At 41.2% G+C, this 20672-nt stretch overlaps 1 protein-coding gene across 3 annotated transcripts in view; it reads left to right on the top strand.

Moving 5' to 3' along the window:
- Nucleotides 1-20672, top strand: part of LOC124798185 (voltage-dependent calcium channel subunit alpha-2/delta-3) — a 792806-nt gene that overhangs the window by 318677 nt on the left and 453457 nt on the right. The window lies entirely within an intron of this gene.

Here is a 20672-nt window from a genome sequence, read left to right as displayed (position 1 = left end):
CATAATCTGACTAGGGCGAAGGCATGTTTGCGGAGGGAACGCAAATAAAACTTAATGGGGTCGTTGTGGGGGTGTTGTGAGGGTGACATGGTATTAGAAGGTGGTAAGTGTAACATGAGGCTGAAATGAAAATGAAAAAAATGTATATATGGGGGGAGATAAAGGTGAACTAGAATGCAACTGGAGATCTGGTGTGAAAAAAGGCGAAAAAGTGTTCGTTAAAGCTGGGCTGTGTTGATCCTGTGGTGAACTTGGGTTGGTAGACAACGATGTGCATAAAGGTTAGGTGGTTGTGTTGCCGCCAAAACAAGTTAAAGGGTGGAGAAATTTGGAAAAATTTCGAAGAAACTGCGTGTAAATGTATTAAAAGGAGTGGTTTTGTGGTGGCAGATTATGAAAATGCGGCTAACAAATGTCTGACGAAGAAATAATCACATTAAAACCTGTGGGAAGCGGCTAAAAATGATCAGTGATGTGGGAAAAATGGAAATGGAAATAAAGCGAAAGTTGTTAGAACTAGCCGAAATGGTTGTTTAATAGGTGAAAATAACTGTTTGTGAATTGGGAACGGTGGATTTTATAGCAGCGGTAGTGTTGAAAGTGGGAAAAAATTTTTTGTTTCTGGTTTGGAAGTGGGTTACGTACCATTGAGTATATATAGGCGAGATAAAATTGTATGGTAGATTACGGTAAAAAGGAGAAGGTGAATACAAAGTGAAACTACTTGCAAAAACAGAAAGAGAAAGTAAGATGACATAAAAGATTTCGAAATGCAACAGTGACAATAACAAACGTAATTGTTGGGTTCAAATTAATGATATGAATATAATAGAGGGAAACATTCGACGTGGGAAAAACATATCTAAAAACAAAGATGATGTAACTTACCAAACGAAAGTGTTGGCATGTTGATAGACACACAAACACACACACAAAATTCAAGCTTTTGCAACCAACGGTTGCTTCATGAGGAAAGAGGGAAGGAGAGGGAAAGACGAAAGGATGTGGGTTTTAAGGGAGAGGGTAACGAGTCATTCCAATCCCGGGAGCAGAAAGACTTACCTGTATATGTGTGGATGGATATGTGTGTACGTGCAAGTGTATACCTGTCCGTTTTTCCCCCTAAGGCAAGTCTTTCTGCTCCCGGGATTGGAATGACTCCTTACCCTCTCCCTTAAAACTCACATCCTTTCTTATTTCCCTCTCCTTCCCTCTTTCCCAATGAAGCAACCGTTGGTTGCGAAAGCTTGAATTTTATTGGTGTGTTTGTGCTTGTTTGTGTGTCTATCGACATATCACCGCTTTCGTTTGGTAAGTTACATCATCTTTGTTTTTTTTAATATATATATATATTAACAAAGAGATAGAGGGGCTGGCCAGTACTTACCTCAGCTCAGTACATCCAATAGATACACAAAAAACAGAACCAAAAATTTACGTTCCTAGCTTTCGGAACAAATGTTCCTTCATCAGGGATGAGAGAGGGGAAAGAAAGGGAAGAAGGGAAAGTAGATTCAGTTACTCACAACCCAGGTTATGAAGCAACAGGGAAAGGAAAACAGGGAGGGTAGCAAGGATGGAGGCATGGTTGTCAGAGGGAAGCCAAAGATATTCTACTGTAAGTACTGTGCCAGCTTCAAACCAAAGAGGATGCATACAGAAGTAAAGAGGTATATAGTATAAAGATACACACAACTATGTAGGATGAAAAGATGCGTGAATGGCTAAAGAGGAAAGGGAAAGAGGAGAAGACTGAAGAGTAAATGGGAGTGAGGTGGTTTAACGTAGGTTCAGTCCAGGGGGATGGCGGGATGAAAGGATGTGTTGGAGTGCAAGTTCCCATCTCCGCAGTTCAGAGGGACTGGCGTTGGGTAGGAGAAGCCAAATGGCACATACAGTGTAGCAGGTTCCTAGGTCCCTAGAATTATGCTGGAGGGCATGCTCCACTGCTGGGTATTGGACATCTCCTAGGCGGACAGTTCGTCTGTGTCCGTTCATGCGCTCAGCCAGTTTAGTTGTTGTCATACCGATGTAAAAGGCTGTGCAGTGCAGGCATGTCAGTTGATAAATGACATGTGTAGTTTCACATGTGGCCCTGCCTTGAATTGTGTATGTTTTACCAGTAGCGGGGCTGGAGTAGGTGGTTGTGGGGGGATGCATGGGGCAGGTTTTGCAGCGGGGTCAGTTACAGGGGTAGGAACCGCTGGGTAGAGAAGGTAGCCTGGGAATATTGTAGGGTTTAACAAGGATGTTACGGAGGTTAGGGGGGCGATGAAAGGCAACTCTGGGTGGTGTGGGGAGAATTTTGTCAAGGGATGATCTCATTTCAGGGGTTGACTTGAGAAAGTCATATCGCTGGCGGAGTAATTTGTTGATGTTTTCGAGGCCAGGATAATATTGGGTGACAGGGGGGATGCTTCTGTGTGGTCTGGGGATAGGAACATTGTTGTTGGACGGGGAGGAATGTATTGCTTGGGAGATCTGTTTGTGGACAAGGTCTGCAGGATAGTTGCGGGAGAGGAAAGCACTGGTTAGGTTATTGGTGTAATTGTTGAGGGATTCGTCACTGGAGCAGATACGTTTGCCACAAATACCTAGGCTGTAGGGAAGGGAGCGTTTGATGTGGAATGGATGGCAGCTATCAAAGTGAAGGTACTGTTGTTTGTTTGTGGGTTTGATATGGACAGAGGTGTGGATGTGAGCTTCAACAAGATGAAGGTTAACATCCAGGAAGGTGGCTTGGGTTTTGGAGAGGGACCAGGTGAAATTCAGATTCGAAAAGGAGTTGAGGTTATGGAGGAAATTAAGGAGTGTTTCTTCACCATGAGTCCAGACCACAAAGATGTCATCTATAAACCTATACCAGGCCAGGGGAAGCAGCTGTTGGGTCTTCAGGAAAGCCTCCTCCATGCGGCCCATGAAGAGGTTGGCATAGGACGGAGCCATCCTGGTTCCCATGGCCGTTCCTCTGATTTGTTTGTAGGTCTGGCCTTCAAAAGTGAAGTAATTATGGGTGAGGATGAAGTTGGTAAGTGTGATGAGGAACGAGGTTTTTGGAAGATCTTCGAGTGGGCGTTGGGAGAGGTAGTGCTCAAGGGCAGAGGGACCATGGGTATGTGGGATGTTTGTGTAAAGGGATGTAGCATCTATGGTGACAAGAAAGGTTTCAGGTGGGAGAGGAGTGGGAATGGATTTGAGGCGTTCTAGGAAGTGGTTTGTGTCTTTGATGTAGGATGGGAGTCTGCGGGTGATAGGTTGGAGGTGTTGGTCTACCAGAGCTGAGATACATTCTGTTGGGGCTTTGAAGCCTGCCACAATGGGACGGCCAGGATGGTTCTCTTTGTGGATTTTGGGTAATAGGTAGAAGGTAGGGGTACGTGGCTCAGGTGGAGTGAGTAAGTCTATGGAAGCTGTTGTGAGGCCTTGTGAGGGACCTTGGATTTTTAGGATTTTCTGCAGCTCAGTCTGGATGGAGGGAATGGGATCCTGGGTAACAGCTTTGTAGGTTGAGGTGTCGGAGAGTTGACGCAGTCCTTCTGCCACATACTCCACATGGTCCAAAGAAATCTGCTGCTGTTAGCTCCTGTAGTGCTTTAGGAATGATTGGATACATTTTGTATTTAACATGAGTGTTACTCTCCGTTACCTTTTGGCAGACTTCACAAGTCATAATTAAAGATGCAACCTTATGTCCCAACTTTTTGAAATAATAGAACTTGTTCATGTGGGCTATACATTTTTTTATTCCAAAGTGTCCATACCCTGTATGGACATACCACACAATTTCATCCTCTATCAACTTCGGGATGCATAAATGCCACCGTCGAGATGTTATACTATCTCTCCGAACTAAATTATTCCCTATGACTTTCCATTTCTCTGCTTGATTAGAAGGTAAAGACTTTCTAATACACATGGCATATATCTATGTAAAATAGGTATCATGATGGATGTTGTCGGTTATTTTTTCAGCCATTTCTTGTACCCTGTTGTGTGGGTATTCTGCTGTCATAAAATTAATTGCAAAAATTATGCCTGGTCCTTCCGCACATTTTAACTCTATCATATCTACAGGTAATCAAGACAGTGCATCAGGTACAATATTTTCAGAACCTTTTACATACTGTATCCTAATGTCATCCATTGCATTAATCTGCTATGCAACAATCGACTGCTCATTAAAAAGGATAGTGCTTGATGATCCATATATACATGGACTTCTGAACACCAAATTAGTGTTTGGAATTTATACTCCATACTATGGCCAATAGTTCTTTTTCTGTTGCTGAGTAGCTTAACTCATGTTTGTTGAGACTCTGGCTAGCAGAAGCTATAGTTCTGTGACTGGTGCTTTCCGGACCCCACTCTCCTTGAAAAATTTCTGCTGCTATACCGTAGTAGGAAGCGTTTGTTGCAATCTTAAACAGTTCACCCATAACCTCATGGTATAATATAGGTGATTCTACTAATGCTTTTTGCACATTTTCAAACACATCATTGTCCTCTTTGTCTCTTGGTCCCAAACCCATGGTATCCCCTTCCGTAATAAATGCAAAAGTCTCGGGTCATTCAGTTCTTGACTTAGTATATATCAGCTATATTACCTGGCCATTCCAATAAGTACCTTCAATTGTCTTATGTTTCTAGGAGATGGACATTCCTTAATAGCCTTTATACATTCAGGATCTGGTCTAATTCCCTGCTCTCAGACGATATGCCCTAAAAACTTAGTATGAATTGCATAATTTTACTGTAATACCTTTTTCTTTAAACCTTCCCAGGGTTCTCCTTAGGGTTATACAATGTTCTTCCCATGTAGTGGATGTAATAAGGATATTGTCCACATATATTATTAAGTCTCGTAACAATTCCCTTCCTAACGCATCATCCAGTGCGCATATAAAAACGGATACTCAGATATTTAGTCCAAACAGTAACACATTAAAATGATATGATTTCCCATCAAATAGAAATGCTGTATACTTCTTTGAATCAGGATGTAACTGAATTTGCCAATACCCATCAGTCAGGTCCATCGTGCTAAAATACTATGCTTTTTCAAATTTGTATAGTAATTCCTCGATATTAATTGATCTGTCTCGTTCTGTCTCTATGTGTTTATTCAAAGTGTGTGCATCTAGCACTAACCACACACCCCCTGTAGCCTTTTTTACCATTACTAAAGGGTTATTGATAACACTCGTACTATGTTCTATTATTTTGCTGTCAATCATCTTATCTATTTCTTCTTTAACCGCTTCTTTCAAGGTTTACAGAAAAATGTAGCATTATCTTTGATCTTAAATTTACATACGTAGTCACTAATACTATCCAGACTATCAGAAAATACCATTTCATATTCAATAGAATTTTAGCTAAATCCAATTTTTGGTTGTTGGTTGATATTGAGGATTCACTTACTTTATTTTATATGTCAGCTTGGTGTGATGCACGACTTAAGTTTTCAATCTCTGGTGGCAATTATGCTGTCGCTGTTAATCGTAAATGCTGATTCTCAGTTATTTGTTTACTATTATAGGGGTCAGTCACAAAGTTTATACAATATTTATCATCACCTAGTCCACAATAAAGACAACTGTCCTCAGAATTCAATATGACATTAAATTCTGATAACCAGTCTAGACCCAATAACACATCTCTATTGATGTTTTCACTACTAAAAGTGCCTGATGAAATGAGACATTCCCAATGTTGTGGTTCACCTGAGTCTCTGTTTCACAACTTTACTTTTGGTTCCAGTAATGCCTACTATATACACTCCTGTTACTGGTAATAGCGGTGAGTTATATTTACGTCACAATGTGTTATAGAAACCACTAGAAATAATTGACATTTCACTACCAGTGTCACTTCCTGGCAGAATAAAACCGTGTGCCGGACCGAGACTCGAACTCAGGACCTTTGCCTTTCGCGGGCAAGTGGTCTACCAGCTGAGCTACCCAAGCATGACTCATGACCCACCCTCACAGCTTCAGTTCTGCCAGTACCTCGTCTCCTACCTTCCAGACTTCACAGAAGCTCTTCTGCGAACCTTGCAGAACTAGCACTACTGGAAGAAAGGATATTGCGGAGACATGGCTTAGCCACAGCCTGGGGAATGTTTCGAGAATAAGAATTTCACTCTGCAGCGGAGTGTGCACTGATATGAAACTTGCTTGCTTAGCTCCTGTCATTCCCTCTGGAACATAGGGCCGTGATGAAATTCCTCCACCTGGTACAATTTCTAGCAAGTATCTTCACTTCACTCCAGGTTTTCCCATCCTCTACAGCTTCTCTCTCGATCGTCCTTTTCCACATCTGTTTGGGATGACCATGTTTTCTAACTCCTTGAGGGTTCCAATCCAAAGCCATCCTTTCAATAGCTCCATCTGGTGTCCTCAATATATGCCCACTCCAGTTCCATTTTATTTCTTTGATTTGTATGTTGATTGGTTGCTGATTTGTCTCCCTCCAAAGACCTTCATTTGTCATTATATCTGGCCATCTCACATTTAAAATATGCCAGAGACAGTGGTTGATAAAAACTTGTCGCTGGTTTTTGATGTGGTTAGCCACCTTCCAAGTTTCACAACAATACAACAAACAGCGTTCACATTGCTATTGAAAAGCCAGAGATTGACCTTCTTTGAGATGTTCCTATTTCTCCAGACAGGGTACAGTTGTACAAATGCACCATTTGCTTTGCAGATGCGACTACGGATGTCCTCCTCAGCGCCTCCTGTAGTCGTGACTATACTTCTGAGATAGAGGAAAGATTGGACCTGCTCTACATCCTCTCCATTAATGGCCAGCCTGTTCGTGAAGGTCGAATTTATCCGCATTTATTTAGTTTTGTGAACATGTATGTTGAGGCCTGTAGCTTCTGCCTTTCTCTATAACCTGGCCAGTTTCTCTTCGATATCGTTGTGCCATTAAGCAAATGTCGTCTGCAAAATCTAGATCTTCGAGCCTGTCCTGCATCCCCCGTTGTACACCTCTCTTCTGTCCCCTCATCACTCTCTTCATCGCATGGTCCAACACCAAAAGAAATAATGTTGGCAAAAGAATGCACCCTTGTCGTACTCCCGAATTAAATTGGAAAGGCTCTGTTAGTTCTCCAGTATGAAGTACGTGGCATTCATAGTCTTCATACATTTCGTTGATAATGTTAGTGATCACAAGAGTATCCCAGATGACTCTTCAATTGACAGAGTCAAAAGCATCTCAAAGTCAATGAAGGTAAGGTAGAGGGTGTGTTGTCACTCCGCACTTTGTTGCAGAATACTTCTGAAAGTATTGATAAGGTCCACACAGCCCACCTGCTCTCTCCTCAGTTGTGCTTCCACAGAATCCTTGATGTGGTTTAAAATGATCCTCGAAAGTACCGTCCTTGGTACTGACAATAGGGTAATGCCCCGCCAGTTGTTGCAATTAGTAACATCTCCTTTTTTGGGTATTTTCACGATAATACCTCGTTTCCAATCTGTTGGCAGTTTCTCCTCTCTCCATATCTTCTTTAAGAGGATGTACAATAACTTGACAGTGGTGTCCATTTTCAGCATCTCAGATGCTATATTATCTGGTCCTGGTGCTTTCCCATTCTTGATCTGCTTCAGTGCTATCCGAATTTCTGCTTTCGTGGGTGCATTTACACCAATGCTGGGACTAGGATCATTGTATTCCGTTTGTTCTTGTTCTTCTACTTCCCCACTGAGTTCTCTATTAGAACTTCTTTAAAGTGCTCCTTCCATCTACGTGATTGTTCTACATATGTAGTTAGTATCTCCCTTTTCTTATTCCTTACTGGTCAGTTCCTCTGGAAGCTTTTCTTTGAGAGCATCTTAGTGATATCATATAGTTCTTACAAATCCCCCCTCCACGCTGCCTGTTCTGCTCGATCAGCCTGTTCATCTATCCATCTTCTGTGGTCTCTTCTCACACCCCTTTTCACTTCCTTATCTGCTGATCTATAATCAGCTTGTGCCTGTGCTTTTTGTTGCCTGGTCCTGCTCTGATTTACTCTTCCCTTGGCCTCGTTTCTGTGGGTGATTTTCCTCCAGGTATTTTCGGATATCGAATCTCTCCGCAGGTGATTTTTAAAGCCAAGTTGTCTCTCACTCACTTGCACAAAAGTATTCTTAACTTCTGTCCACATTTCCTCCAGGTCCGTATCCTCAGTCATCTCCAGTTCCAGCACCTGGAATCTATTCTAGAGTTTCAGCTGGAACCCCTCAGCTATCTGTGGATCTTTCAGTTTACCTACATCGAATCTTCTATTCCTTGGCTCGAATTTCTTTCTGGAAGCCACAGTCTTCATTCAGAAACTGGCAGTAATAAGACGGTGGTCGCTACTTCCGCCTGCTCCTCTTCTATTCTGCACATCTTCCAGGCTCCTCCTGAACTTCCTGGATACTGCGATGTGGTCAATTTGATTTATTGTAATATGATCTGGTGATACCCATGATATCTTATGACATTTCCGATGAGGAAACAAGGTCCCTCTTATTACAAGGTCATGGCTCGCACAGAAGTCACTAAATCTTTCCCCATTATGATTCATTTCACCCAAGCCATGTACCCCCATTATCTGTTCCAAACTCTCATTGTACCTCCCACCTTGGCGTTTATGTCTCCCATAACAATGACGATATCTTTCTTGCTCACTTTCCTCACAGTCTCTTGTAGCAGGTAATAGAACTACTTTTTCTTCTTAGTCTCTGCTGTCTCTGTGGGGAGCTTTGTCTTAAATCTGGCAGTCATGATCTTACTGGACACAGGTCTCCATTCTAGAAAGCTCTTCTTTGCTGCCTTGGTCAACAATAGCCCAACTCCGTCCTGGTGTTCCTCTTCCTCTTCACATCCTGAATATAAAAATGTAATTCCATCTGATGTCTGCATTTCACCAAACTCTGGCCACCTCACTTCTTCGATCCCAGGATATCAAGCTTATAGTTATTCATTTTCCTCGTCACTTGTTTCCGCTTGCTACTCTCCCTCAAGGTTTGTATATTCCAAAAGCCAATTTTCGTTATTCTTTTCATGCCAAAGGCTGTTACCAGTTTATCCATCCATTTTTTTACTCTCATCTCGGTTTCAGTAATCAGGTTATTTAAGAAGGATGGGTGATCGGTCCACCGCTTCCAATTGCCTTGGTGGGGCTGCCACCTTATCGCCCAGGCACTGACGATTTTCCAGACATTCGGCATACGGGCCTTGCATTTCCTCCGCACCCCTATACGTTGTTTAACCGCCAGCATCGGTTATGTGGGGGAAACGGGAAGGAAGAGAAAAAGGATGGGCTAGGGATGGGAAAAGGATAGGAGCAGGTTTTTGATAGATCGTTGAGGGACACACTTGGTCTGGCTCCTCCCCTTCAGTCTGTCCGGCGTGGGTGACCCTGCTGGTAGCTACGCTACTGCCGGCATAGCCCTCCGGGTCCAGAGCACGCAAACCTCCTCACCGGCACGGACAGTGCTACGTTAAGGCGGTTCCCCTGAGGAGGGATATGAAACTTCCTGGCAGGTTAAAACTGTGTGCCGGTCCGAGACTCAAACTCAGGACCTTTGCCTTTCGCGGGCAAGTGCTCTACCAACTGAGCTACCCAAGCACGACTCACGACCCGCCCTCACAGCTTCATTCTGGAAACATTCCCCAGGCTGTGGCTAAGCCACGTCTTCACAATATCCTTTCTTCCAGGAATGCTAGTTCTGCAAGGTTCACCGAAGAGCATCTGTGAAGTTTGGAATGTAGGAGATGAGATACTGGCAGAATTGAAGCTGTGAAGGCGGGTTGTGAGTCGTGCTTGGGTTGCTCAGTTGGTAGAGAACTTGCCCATGAAAGGCAAAGGTCCTGAGTTCGAGTCTCGGTCCGGCACACAGCTTTAATCTGCCAGGAAGTTTAATGTCAGTGCACACTCTGCTGCAGAGTGAAATTCTCATTCTGAATAAATATGTCAACTTCAAAATCTTCTACCTTTCCAACTATAATTGGTTGCGGATTAACTGTAGTTAAGCTAGGTTCTTCTAGTAACAACCATTCTTTGGTCTGTACTTTATGCATAACGCTAACATATTTATTATAAGCTAGGCCTCCTAATGTATTTCTACGACCTGGGCCCTGGCGCTGGATCCAGATCGCACAATGTTTTCCTCGTTATATGTAATCACCAGCTGGTTACCAAACCGGGATATTGCATAACCAGTTTGTGCTCTGTTACTACTAGGTGCAAATTCCTGCAATGTTACTGGGCCTATATTTGAAGGTGGATGTCTCTTTTGATAATTTTCATCACTACCACTCCGATTACACTGGTGTACTCTAGCCAAATTATTCTTATGTCTCTTAAAATTATTACTACTACTATTATTACTTCTGGAGTAATTCTGACCTTCATTTTGATGTAAGTTCTCATTTCGGTTTTTATTCAAGGCATCCAGTGCGTCTACAATGGATAATGATTCTTCTACAGTCTTCCGCCCACTATATAATATATCTTTCCTAGCGTAGATAGGTAACTGCCTTATTAAGATTTTAACTAATCCCCCTTCCTCCATGGGTTTATCCAAGTACTTTGCTCTTGTCAGATGCCAATAAAAATATCTACTCATTGTTCCCCACGTACTGTTATAATACTTGGGTCCCACAAATCAGATAATAATTTTTCTTCGGCACTTGCTTATCAATACTTCTCCTTAAACTCTTTTCTGGAAGTGTGCCCAAAGCAAAAAATTCTCACTGTTCACAGTGCTCCATTTTGAAGCTTCTTCTAAAAGGTACCCTACCACGAATTCTATTTTTTTTTTTTTTTTTAGTCTTCCCAGTTTTTAGGCAAGGATTGGTTGAATTGTTTTAAAAAATGAGTTGGGTGTATGTCCCCGTCTGCCTTAAATTTTGGAAACTACCTAGATAATCCTGAATTCGCCCCCCATTGTAAATCTGTCATGACTTCACTAGTCAATACGATGTTAGAAGAAGTCACTTTTTTTATCCACTCTATCCTGCATAAGTTTGAATTCTTTCCATAATTCATCGACCTTCCTCTTAGTATCATTGAGTTCATGAGAGAGAGTTGTAGACACATTGTCGGAGGTTACTTTCACAGCAACTTTTCTGTCTATCATCTCCTCTACCTGTTCCTCCAGACCACTTATATTTATAGTGTCTGAAGTTGCTAGTTTTTCCTTAAAATTTCTTTCCACGTTATGAATGCGAGTGTTGACATCTGCAGTTTGTGATTGGACAGTAGGGATGAGCTTATCCTGTCTTTCCACACTATCTTTGTTTTACCGCGTCAAATGTAACATTACACACACTTTGAAACAATCCAAATTTTTCACTAAATTCAGACTCTATATTGTTACACTTGTCTTCAATGTCAAATTCTAATTTCTGTGTCAACTTCTGAAATTGGTCATCCTGTTTTTGGCTCAGGTCAGTAAACATTTGATTCATCTTGACAGTTAAGTAATTATTTAATTCATTCTTTAAATCTAATTGCAAATTCTCCACTTTATCATGTAATTCATCAAACTTAGAATCTAAAGCTTCACCCTGTGCTTCTAGCTTTTCACTTAAGGGGAGTTGGAATGCCGGAAAATGGAAAAAATTCACATTTTCAGTTTTTAACCTTATAACTTAATTTGAAATTTTCTGCTTAAAATGGTGCAAAATTTGTTAAGAAATTCCAATTGGAAGTATTTTTATTTAATTTTTCAAAATTACATGTGCGCCCAGCAAAGTTACCCATCTTGTGATTTGTACACATTTAAATCTTCGCATTTCCGAAAACATTACATATAGAAGGCTGTGGATTTCACTCTTCAGTTGTAGAATCTTTGATCCTTCCATAGGTACCATTGTTTTTACGACTAGCTGTGTTTATTGTTCAGTTTTTGATCTGTGAGTGTTTGTTTTGAGCCTCGAGTTTAGTTTGTCGCTCATTTGGAGTTTGTTATCTGTCTTGTTTTGACTTTCAGTGGTGAGTGCGTAGTTTCTACGATGCCTAGGAGTGCATCATTATTTAAAAAGCGAAAGTTTCGCGGTAATAGATTTACAAATAACGTTTGTTCAAGTGATTCTGCTTCAGCACCTGTTGATGCTGGTGAAAGTTCTGACGTTTGTACAGCTGAGATGTGTGAAGGAGACACGCCCACCAGTGCATCAAAAAAGAAGTTATCAAACTGTGCAAGTGAAATTACAGATGAAGCTTCTAATGAACAATATGTTTTAGTCGACTTTCCTGTTTTTACTGAGTTTATGAAGAAATGTTTGTGTTGTAATCTTTGTGGAGGTTCTTTTGATATGAACATAACAAAATCTATAGGACTTTCCTGCAAAATTGCTATAGTTTGTGCCAGTTGTGAAAATGAGACCTGTTTTTGGAGCTCTAAAACATGCAGTAGCAATTTGTTTGAGAGTAATATCAGGCTAATGTATGCAATGAGAGCAATTGGTAAAGGACATACTGCTGCTCAAACATTTTGTGCCATAATGAATCTTCCACCTCCACCTGCTAAAATTGACAATTACACTGAAGTGATAGGAGATGCTGTTCAGTCTGTAGCAGATTTATCAATGAAAGCTGCTGCCAGTGAAGCAAAATATATAAATGAAGGAAACCCAGATATCCCTGTTGCTTTTGATGGAACCTGGCAGAAAAGGGGTCACACATCCAAAAATGCTGTTGCTACTGTTACTAGTGTGGACAGCGGTAAAGTTTTGGACTATGAAGTGCTCACTAAACATTGTTACCATTGTGCATCTGGTAAGATAGAAGCAGCTCACATATGTAGCAAGAATTATGAAGGTACGAGTGGAGGCATGCAGGCTGCCGCTGCTGTGAAAATGTTTAGCAGATCAGAAAAAGAACGGGGAGTATTTTACACAAAATTCCTTGGAGATGGGGACTCCAAGGCATACAAAAGTGTTACAGAATCCATGCCATATGTCAATAAGACAATAACTAAACTAGAATGTGTCGGTCATGTTCAGAAACGAATGGGCACTCGTCTAAGGAAACTGAAACAGAATCTGAAGGACAAAATTTTGTCAGATGGTAAAACCATTAGAGGTCGCCTGTCAGATAAAATTATAAATGAATTACAACAATACTATGGTATGGCAATAAGAAATAATGCAAATAATTTGCAGGAAATGAGACAAGCTGTATGGGCCACATATTTACATCGATCATCAACTGATGATAATCCTCAACATTTTGCTTGTCCAGATGGTCCTCAGTCATGGTGCAATTATAGAAAATCTCAAGCTACTGGGGATCCTTATCACCATAAAAATTATATTCCATTGGCTGTTATGGAAGTAATTAAACCAATATATAGAGACTTGGGGCATCCTGATCTTCTGCGAAAATGTCTTCATGGTTGTACCCAGAATCAAAACGAGTCGTTCAACAACCTCATTTGGACTCGTGTACCTAAGAATGTATTTGTTGGGATAAAAACATTGAAATGGGGAGTCAGTGATGCTGTTATTTCATTCAATGATGGTCATATGGGTAGGCTAAAGGTCATGGCAAGGCTCGGCATTGCTCCTGGTATCAACACCATCAGAGGTCTTCAGCTTCTGGACAGCGTGCGAGTAAGGAAGGCTCAGTATGCAGCTGAATTTAATACAAAAAAAGCAAGGGCAGCAAGGAGAAGAAAGCTTCTAGGTGAAGAAGAAGAACTAGAAGATGACCCTGATTACTCTGCTGGACACTTTTGATAATAGAATAAAAGGTATTTGTGAATTTTCATAATAAATTACTTTAATCGCATTTTCTGGCATTTGACATTTTTAGTGTTACATGTACCTTTATCTCATAAACCACTCAACCAACAACATTCAAATTTTCAGAAATGCTGCAAAACAGTTCAAAGAGGCCACTGAACTAGAATCATGACAAGAACTGGCTTATTCTCTGAACTAGGGAAGTTTATGTTATACTTTTTCCAATAAAAAATGGCTTAATGGTAAAAAATTCATAAATACTATACCAACAAAAAGAAAACATTGGTTCTAGTTCAGTGGGCTCACAATATATGCTGAAAACCTCTGCCAGAATTTCAAAGTTCTGAAGATAATAGTTCCAAAGAAAAAGGTACACAAAGTTAGCAAATTTAACATTGGCGAGATAGGGCATTCCAACTCCCCTTAAAGTAGTACTTATTTCATTCCTCAAAGAGGCAATTTGAGCAGTTGAAGTTACAGTCTGTGCTTCTAACTTAGGCTCAGTACATTCTACGTTAGATACTATCTCCTTTTTTAGAGGTTCATTCTGGGCTTTAATTAAGTTTACTATTTCAGACAAGTCTGGCATTTCCCTAGTCACCCTGATAGCTGTGACTGGTTCTGCTAGTTGTTGTTCTTGATCCATATTCATTTTACTCTTAGCTCTTGTTGTCATTAATAAAATCACCTCTATGTATAATAACTATTAACAGTTTGTCCTTCAACAGTCTATTCAACTTTACCAAAAATTATTTGTTTTCGTTCACCCGGCGTAGAGTTCTAGCTGTGTTGGTGAGCAGTGCAATGGTGAGCGGATGTGAAAACTGCTTACTCTCCACACCCAATCTCCTTAATTGAAAAATTGAGGTCTTCTCTCCGTTTTTTTCCCGCTATTACCTTCTCAAGTCTTTTACTGTGTTGCACTTGCAACTTTCTTCCACTGGTTTATTGGACTCAATACAACTATTGGAAACAGTTCTCATATCTTGTTATGTCCAGTTGCTATGCCAACTCATAATATCTTTTTCCCATTTCTGTCATAAAATTCCCATTTTCCTCGGGTCCTGTCACTTAGGTCGCCACATTCTAATGTTCTCTGGACAACATCAAGAGACAGTGTGGTGCTGGGGTGCAAGACTCACCCATCTCTCAATTCAGTTAACTTACCCGTTGTGTGTAGCCATTCCGCTTCTCTGGTTAATCCGCTACGTCAGTCTCCTGAAAGCTTCTTTTCTGAAGATATGGTGCTGGTTAAAGGAATTTACTAACTACTTTTTACTAACTACTTTTCTATTCTTGAAATAATTTGTGTACTTGTAGAATACTTTTCAGTTCAATCACATTATATTTTCAACATTCATAAACAGTAACTTCAGCAAGCTAACTCATTCTTTGAACATTAGGATCATTTACACTTCTTCAAAATAGTTTACATGTGTCTCTCTTCTATCATAACCAAGACATAGAGTAATTCAAGAATCTCTAGTCTCAAACGAGTCCAATTCATGAATGTCCTTGGGAAACTACTTTCAACTGTCCACTAGTCTTTTTACAATCATCACAGACATTAAAAAGCAGAGAATACTACATAAACTTTTATTGTTCTTCTTTGCCCGTACACAAAACTCGTGGACCATACAGCAAGTACTTGTCCGCCGCCGTTCGGCCACCGTGTCCATCTTTTTCCTTGTGGCTGTTCTTTTTTACCTGCATGTACAAATAAACTATGCGCAGTTGGCTGATTTGTTTCTCCTATTCATATCTAAAATATCAGGTGTTTGAAACGGTGGAAGGCCGAGTGATTCTAGAATTTCCTCCGAAATTCTTGAAGCACTACAGCATATCTCCAATGCTTTGATTTCTGCTTAATGATGATGGAGTGGGGCACTCACTGTGCACATGCCTCTATCTTCAGATCCACATGGATGATGGTGTGGAGCATTCCCATGGTAGACCTGTTGCCTTCTCTAGTTCATTAAACATGATTCACCTGTGCCCCATTACCAAGTCATAGACACTTAGCATTGTTTGGTTTGCTTGCAATTGCTGGACACCCAGTACTTCTGCGTATTTCAGCACAGTCCCTGTTGTCTCTGAACTCTGATACCCAATTAAATGCAGATCTGTAACTTGGTGCTGTTTCCTCACATATGGCTACTACCCTCTTATGGATGTCTGAAGCAGTCACTCCTTCACTCCCGAGAACCCACACTGTCCACCATTGCCTGTGCAGGTCTGCTTCCACGTTGTCCTATCTCTCTCCACCAGCATACTCGCAAGCTGGAAAAAGTGCTGCTGCTATGCGCCACCTATAGGAAGCAGCGATACCATCTGGTGGTGGTAGCCAATACTATAGTCCATACTGATGCATAAATCGACACACATTTCAAACTGATACTTTGCAGGAGCTATAGTGGGACTAACAGTCAATATTGAAAGAACCAAATATAATGTTAGCCATTTCATGACTGGGGTAAATTTGAATTCTCCAGATCTGTGCTAAGTCATATTGAGATTTATGTGAGGAGTGTGATGTATCATACATCTGTAATGGTTCATTTACATGTATTTTATGGTCACTGTAGAATATGAACATTATCTTCTGGCACATGGAAGTAGTTGCAGAAGTACTGAGGTCCAAGTATCCAAGTATCTTGGCTTCAGGCTCTTTTCCTCGATTGTGATGCTTGTGTCAGCCTGGAAACCTACTTAAGATACCACTTATTGCTGAATAATTTTAGACACTTCTTCTTCGTTATATATGTATTCACTTTCCATTACAAATGAGGACACTGCATTTTTACAGTTGATTACACTCCAACTTATACAACATTTGCTTTGTAATCCATCTCTTGTATATTCTATCTGTTGACCGATAACTGACTTATCTTCTTAGAGATGTCAACAACCAAGTTTCCAACTCCCTGGCATTCCGTGGACCAGGGCGTACATCCTAGGTGAGACATTAGTGGCACAGAATAATTATTAACTGCAGCTTGCTGTAATATCACCAGCACTACCCTGTTTCACAGATACGCTGAATTTACCTCAACGTACAGTACATGTACAAATGAAACAAAAATTCTGTGCACAGAAGGTGGGCCAAAAACATGTAATAAACTAAAAAAGGAAGTTCGTTCTTAAAAGTTTTGGACATCATTCGTACGCTTGAAAGGGTAAGGTATAACACATTGCTTTAAGCCAAAGCAATCTGTTACACCTCAGGAGGAGAGGAATCATCAAGTTTGAGTTTGTAAAATACCTGTTGAATTCTTCACAGATATGTCTAGAGTTGTAACAATTTCTTCACCAGTGTCTAATTTAGCTTTAAAATGAGTAGATTCCTCAGCATCTTCTTCAGTCTTTTGAATTGCTTAAGACTTTTGACACGAATTTACTGTTTGCTATTTGTTTTTCCTGTTTAATGAATCTGTCAAATATTCTTTTGCATTTGTTTACATACATTAGAAACTCAGCATCATGGATGTTTTTTGCTTCTGTGCACTGTTTCCTCTTTCTGATGTTAGCAGTGTTGATGCCTTGAGTTATCCATGAGTTTGTTTTACTGGATTTGTCACATTCTGTTATGGAAGGAAAACATTCATTCATTCCATAATTGTGATATAAAAGCATTGGAGTTAGTGTTTATTTAACACTGGATGCTGAATGATAAAAAATGTCATTCAGTTTTGAGGCAATTTTGAGACAGTGTCACCCGAAGGCTTAGATTCTTGTAGACATGATTCATCACTCATTCTTCTGTACTCTCCGTGCTATTCTCTGGAATTCTGTATGTCTGATGTTGTTAAAGTTTAGTGAGTAGTCATGCCCTAGCCTCAGTTTCTTTTTAATGATTTGTTGAGAGCAAGGATCTCATGTGCACTCATCTCCAGAGTTTGCTATGTATGATCTGTCACTGCTGCAGTGACAGAATCAGTGATGTTCTGGACAACAAGCCTCAGTGTGCCCTGTGCTTGTAATGCAGCACTAACCTTAGTCTTGAGGAGTGCAGTTGTGTCAGCAGTGCTAGGTGATGTGGCTGCAAATCCCAGTGGCAGCTCGACTCCAACATTCTTGGGTGCCTGGCATTACACACAATTATTTTGAATATATAGAACAGCCTAACTTCTTCATAACACCTCCAAGAGTGCCGCTCACTCACCACCATCTTGCCTTTAAGGCATTAGCATGTGTTGTGTCAAAAATGTCATCAATGTTTTAAACAAAATCTATTTATTTTAGCTTATGAGCATCTGACAATCTCCCAGAATGTATCTGTAGTTGTCTCCAAAATTGATGCCAAACTTCTAATTTTGGTTTGAAGTTTCTCAGCTCATGTGTTGAAATTCACGCTTTTTTCAAATACATCATCACTTCCCATACACCTAGTGTGGCACTTTGATACACAGTTAAGTAACTCATCTGAGAATTGTAGAAGAAAGACTTAAATATTTTCTTCCAGTTGCTTCATTGGAGTAATACCAGAATAAATAAATTTCCTCATGTAAATGAACTGAAGATGAGGATACTTTCATTGCTATTACTGCTGTCTGCCATTGAAACTGAAAGATTACTGGGTTTGTTTGGATCATGATAGGGAACAGCTAGTCTCACTCTGCCTTCTCTCCACCTCTTGTGGGGTCACCGAATGGCCACTTTGATCATCTAATGTTGTATTTTCCATGAGAACGCGTTCAGCAAAGAACACCGATATAAACAGGCTGCTTGTATTGTGTGATGACTGAATTTGTTGTGCAGAAGTAATATTTTGTGAAGTTGAAGGATTTATTTGTGCCATAACACTGTACATAATGTGTGTTCGTAGATTTTCCAGGCGAATGAGATGCTTGAAGGTCTCTCGGGCATGCAGCCAAGTTGACTGGACGTTGTAGAATGAATTTTTGACGGCGTAACATGCCATCATCATCTGACTCCTGCTGACTGATGTCCTAGGCCGGTGGATGGTGTGGTATATATACCTGTCGCCTCTCCCCACCACTGACTGCACGTATGGACCGAGAGATGAGCAGGCCGTGGTGGTGGGGGTAGCTTGCGGTGATGAGATGACTGATGGGCGTCGGTACACATGCTGCCTTCAGTGGGTGCCCCGTTTCCGCTGCTCCTGCAGAACTTTTATTGCTGGATTCCACACTTTGCTGAGTTGAAATCCATTGTCCTTGTTAATAAGGTTCTCGTGCAGCCGAATTTCAATTGCTTTCTTGTATACACAGTCCCAAACGCGGGATGTGTTGTGCAGGACTTCAGTGTTCTTGTATTTCATATGATGATTTGTCTCGAGGCAATGTTCTGCGATTGCAGATTTTGTAGGCTGTTGGAGATCGGTGTGCCGTTTGTGTTCAGTACACCTTTCCTCAATCGTGCGAATGGTTTGCCCCACATGTGCTTTCCCACACTCGCACGGTATGAAATAAACTCCAGATTTCTGGAGTCCTAAATTGTCCTTCACTGTCCCTACAAGGGACTTGATCTTTGGCGGCGGGTGGTAGAAACATTTGATGTTATGACGTCCTAGAATCCTGCCTATTTTTCCAGATACGTTGCCCGCGTATGGTTTGTAGGCTGTCGCTTTCTGTGGATCATCATCAGGTGTCTGCTGTGGTGTGGTCTTCTGCTTGAACGCGCGTTGAATTTGGTGGTCACTATAGCTGTTCTTCTGGAACACATCCTTGAGGTGGTCTAGTTCTGGTTTTAAGCTTTCTTCGTCGGAGATCACACGAGCTCTGTGAACCAATGTATTTAGTACTCGTTCCCTTTGTAACGGGTGATGACAGCTGGAGGCGTGAAGGTACAGATCCGTGTGGGTTGTCTTCCAGTAGACGCTGTGTCCCAGTGTTCCATCAGGCTTTTTACGAGAACATCAAAGAATGGTAGCTGCCCGTTTTTCTCCACCTCCACGGTGAACTGAATTTGGGGGTGGATAGAGTTCAGATGTTGTAAGAACAGTTGGAGCTTATCTTTCCCATGAGGTCAAATGACGAAAGTGTCGTCAACATATCTGTAGAAGACTGTTGGTTTTAGTGGTGCTGATTCTAACGCTTTCTCCTCAAATTCTTCCATGTACATGTTGGCCACCACAGGTGACACAGGGCTATCCATAGGTACACCATCTGTCTGTTCGTAGTAATGTCCGTCAAAAAGAAAATATGTTGATGTGAGCACAAAGTTAAATACTTTCGTGAATGTGGGCCCAAATTTCTTCTCAATAAGATCCATCGAATCTTTGAGTGGAACTCTCGTAAAAAGCGATACAACATTGAAACTGACCATAAGATCTGAGCTGGCCAACTTGACTTTCCCCATATGTTCCACAAACTGAGCCGAGTGTTTGATGTGGTGCTCACATTTGCTAACCAATGGACTCAATACTGCAGTCAAGTTTGTCATTTGGCCACACGGGGAAGAGAAGCTCCAACTGTTCTTAAAACATCTGAACTCTATCCACCCCCAAATTCAGTTCACCATGGACGTGGAGAAAAACTGGCAGCTACCATTCTTTGATGTTCTCGTAAAAAACCTGATGGAACACTGGGACACAGCGTCTACCGGAAGACAACCCACACGGATCTGTACCTTCACGCCTCCAGCTGTCATCATCCGTAACAAAGGGAACGATTACTAATTACATTGGTTCACAGAGCTCGTTTGATCTCCGACGAAGAAAGCTTAAAATCAGAACTTGACCACCTCAAGCATGTGTTCCAGAAGAATGGCTATAGGTACCGCCAAATTTGATGTGCCTTCAAGCAGAAGACCATACCACTGCAGACACCTGATCATGATCCACCAAAAGCGACAGCCTACATACCATACACGGGCAACGTATCTGGAAAAATAGGCAGGATTTTAGGACGTCATAACATCAAATGCGTCTACCGCCCGCCGCCAAAGATCAAGTCCCATGTAGGGACAGTGAAGGACAA

Source organism: Schistocerca piceifrons, chromosome 5 (assembly GCF_021461385.2).
Source record: "Schistocerca piceifrons isolate TAMUIC-IGC-003096 chromosome 5, iqSchPice1.1, whole genome shotgun sequence".
NCBI lineage: Eukaryota > Metazoa > Arthropoda > Insecta > Orthoptera > Acrididae > Schistocerca > Schistocerca piceifrons.
The sequence above is the reverse complement of the archived record's forward strand: the minus strand, read 5'-3'. Positions and strand labels throughout refer to the sequence as shown.